The sequence below is a fragment of the Astyanax mexicanus genome, chromosome 15 (genome assembly GCF_023375975.1).
Source record: "Astyanax mexicanus isolate ESR-SI-001 chromosome 15, AstMex3_surface, whole genome shotgun sequence".
Lineage (NCBI taxonomy): Eukaryota > Metazoa > Chordata > Actinopteri > Characiformes > Acestrorhamphidae > Astyanax > Astyanax mexicanus.
Window position 1 is genome coordinate 28,352,501 of NC_064422.1, and position 2,500 is coordinate 28,355,000.

A 2,500-nucleotide genomic window follows, 5' to 3' on the forward strand; every position below is an offset into this window, starting at 1 on the left:
TGACAACATGCATGTGGAACATAAGGTCACTTTCAGCAGGAAGGGATCTTTTCCTTTTTAAATGTTCTTTTTTCATGTTGCTGAGATGGTAACTCCAAATGATAAAATGAAAACAAGCTTTACAGAGGTAGCGTGGCCGAGCGGTCTAAGGCGCTGGATTAAGGCTCCAGTCTCTTCGGGGGCGTGGGTTCGAATCCCACCGCTGCCATCAGTGCTTTTGAACGTCTTCGATGCACAACTGTCTCCTTTCTGAACTTAACCTAGTTGTTTGGGGCATTTTGGGCTTGTTGTTTTCTGAGATGGTAACTCCATATGATAAAATGAAAACAAGCTTTACAGAGGTAGTGTGGCCGAGCGGTCTAAGGCGCTGGATTAAGGCTCCAGTCTCTTTGGGGGCGTGGGTTCGAATCCCACCGCTGCCATCAGTGCTTTTGAACGTCTTCGATGCACAACTGTCTCCTTTCTGAACTTAACCTAGTTGTTTGGGGCATTTTGGGCTTGTTGTTTTCTGAGATGGTAACTCCATATAAAAAGATAAATTTAGTTTGCAGGGGTAGCGTGGCCGAGCTCTCTTCGGGGGCGTGGGTTCGAATCCCACCGCTGCCATGAGTGCTTCTGAATGTCTTAGATGCACAACTGTCTGTTTTCTGAACTTAACCTTGTTGTTTGGGACTTTACAACTGAAAAGTTGCTGCACACTTTTAAACAGAGAGCATTGTTTGGAAACGTCTTCAAAACTTTATCATGGAATTTCTTCAAAACATCAAATTACTTGGAAACTTCATGTTAGTCTCTTTCACCTAATCTTGAACCTGCAGATTTTCGTCCAATGTCCTCGCTTTTGTTTAAAGCAGTGCATTTTCCTTTTCTACACAATTTGACAATAGGTTGTGGGCGGTAGTGTGGCCGAGCGGTCTAAGGCGCTGGATTTAGGCTCCAGTCTCTCTGGAGGCGTGGGTTCAAATCCCACCACTGCCAATTGGAATTTTGTGAACAGAGATCATACTCAACTTAACGGCCATCCGCTTGGTAAAGTGTATCGCTGTGGTTGCTTTCCGCTTTCCTTTGCTGCAGATAGATTAGAATATGTTTCAAATGACAACATGCATGTGGAACATAAGGTCACTTTCAGCAGGAAGGGATCTTTTCCTTTTTAAATGTTCTTTTTTCATGTTGCTGAGATGGTAACTCCAAATGATAAAATGAAAACAAGCAGTACAGAGGTAGCGTGGCCGAGCGGTCTAAGGCGCTGGATTAAGGCTCAAGTCTCTTCGGGGGCGTGGGTTCGAATCCCACCGCTGCCATGAGAGCTTTTGAACGTCTTTGATGCACAACTGTCTCCTTTCTGAACTTAACCTAGTTGTTTGGGGCATTTTGGGCTTGTTGTTTTCTGAGATGGTAACTCCATATAAAAAAATAAATTTAGTTTGCAGGGGTAGCGTGGCCGAGCGGTCTAAGGCGCTGGATTAAGGTTCCAGTCTCTTCGGGGGCGTGGGTTCGAATCCCACCGCTGCCATGAGTGCTTCTGAGTGTCTTAGATGCACAACTGTCTGTTTTCTGAACTTAACCTTGTTGTTTGGGACTTTACAACTGAAAAGTTGCTGCACACTTTTAAACAGAGAGCATTGTTTGGAAACGTCTTCAAAACTTTATCATGGAATTTCTTCAAAACATCAAATTACTTGGAAACTTCATGTTAGTCTCTTTCACCTAATCTTGAACCTGCAGATTTTTGTCCAATGTCCTCGCTTTTGTTTAAAGCAGTGCATTTTCCTTTTGTACACAATTTGACAATAGGTTGTGGGCGGTAGTGTGGCCGAGTGGTCTAAGGCGCTGGATTTAGGCTCCAGTCTCTCTGGAGGCGTGGGTTCAAATCCCACCACTGCCAATTGGAATTTTGTGAACAGAGATCATACTCAACTTAACGGCCATCCGCTTGGTAAAGTGTATCGCTGTGGTTGCTTTCCGCTTTCCTTTGCTGCAGATAGATTAGAATATGTATCAAATGACAACATGCATGTGGAACATAAGGTCACTTTCAGCAGGAAGGGATCTTTTCCTTTTTAAATGTTCTTTTTTCATGTTGCTGAGATGGTAACTCCAAATGATAAAATGAAAACAAGCTTTACAGAGGTAGCGTGGCCGAGCGGTCTAAGGCGCTGGATTAAGGCTCCAGTCTCTTCGGGGGCGTGGGTTCGAATCCCACCGCTGCCATCAGTGCTTTTGAACGTCTTCGATGCACAACTGTCTCCTTTCTGAACTTAACCTAGTTGTTTGGGGCATTTTGGGCTTGTTGTTTTCTGAGATGGTAACTCCATATGATAAAATGAAAACAAGCTTTACAGAGGTAGTGTGGCCGAGCGGTCTAAGGCGCTGGATTAAGGCTCCAGTCTCTTTGGGGGCGTGGGTTCGAATCCCACCGCTGCCATCAGTGCTTTTGAACGTCTTCGATGCACAACTGTCTCCTTTCTGAACTTAACCTAGTTGTTTGGGGCATTTT

General features: G+C 44.6%; 8 non-coding genes across 8 annotated transcripts; all 8 read left to right on the forward strand.

Annotated features, from left to right (window-relative positions):
- The first annotated feature begins 126 nt into the window (after nucleotides 1-126).
- Nucleotides 127-208, forward strand: trnal-aag (transfer RNA leucine (anticodon AAG)). Its single transcript has one exon. It is a non-coding gene; the product is annotated as a tRNA-Leu (tRNA).
- A 132-nt stretch (nucleotides 209-340) lies between these two features.
- On the forward strand, nucleotides 341-422 carry trnal-aag (transfer RNA leucine (anticodon AAG)). Its single transcript has one exon. It is a non-coding gene; the product is annotated as a tRNA-Leu (tRNA).
- Nucleotides 423-896: 474 nt separating this feature from the next.
- On the forward strand, nucleotides 897-978 carry trnal-uag (transfer RNA leucine (anticodon UAG)). The gene has a single exon. It is a non-coding gene; the product is annotated as a tRNA-Leu (tRNA).
- Nucleotides 979-1,222: 244 nt separating this feature from the next.
- On the forward strand, nucleotides 1,223-1,304 carry trnal-aag (transfer RNA leucine (anticodon AAG)). The gene has a single exon. It is a non-coding gene; the product is annotated as a tRNA-Leu (tRNA).
- Nucleotides 1,305-1,434: 130 nt separating this feature from the next.
- Nucleotides 1,435-1,516, forward strand: trnal-aag (transfer RNA leucine (anticodon AAG)). Its single transcript has one exon. It is a non-coding gene; the product is annotated as a tRNA-Leu (tRNA).
- A 290-nt stretch (nucleotides 1,517-1,806) lies between these two features.
- Nucleotides 1,807-1,888, forward strand: trnal-uag (transfer RNA leucine (anticodon UAG)). The gene has a single exon. It is a non-coding gene; the product is annotated as a tRNA-Leu (tRNA).
- Nucleotides 1,889-2,132: 244 nt separating this feature from the next.
- On the forward strand, nucleotides 2,133-2,214 carry trnal-aag (transfer RNA leucine (anticodon AAG)). Its single transcript has one exon. It is a non-coding gene; the product is annotated as a tRNA-Leu (tRNA).
- Nucleotides 2,215-2,346: 132 nt separating this feature from the next.
- On the forward strand, nucleotides 2,347-2,428 carry trnal-aag (transfer RNA leucine (anticodon AAG)). The gene has a single exon. It is a non-coding gene; the product is annotated as a tRNA-Leu (tRNA).
- The last annotated feature ends 72 nt before the right edge of the window (nucleotides 2,429-2,500 follow it).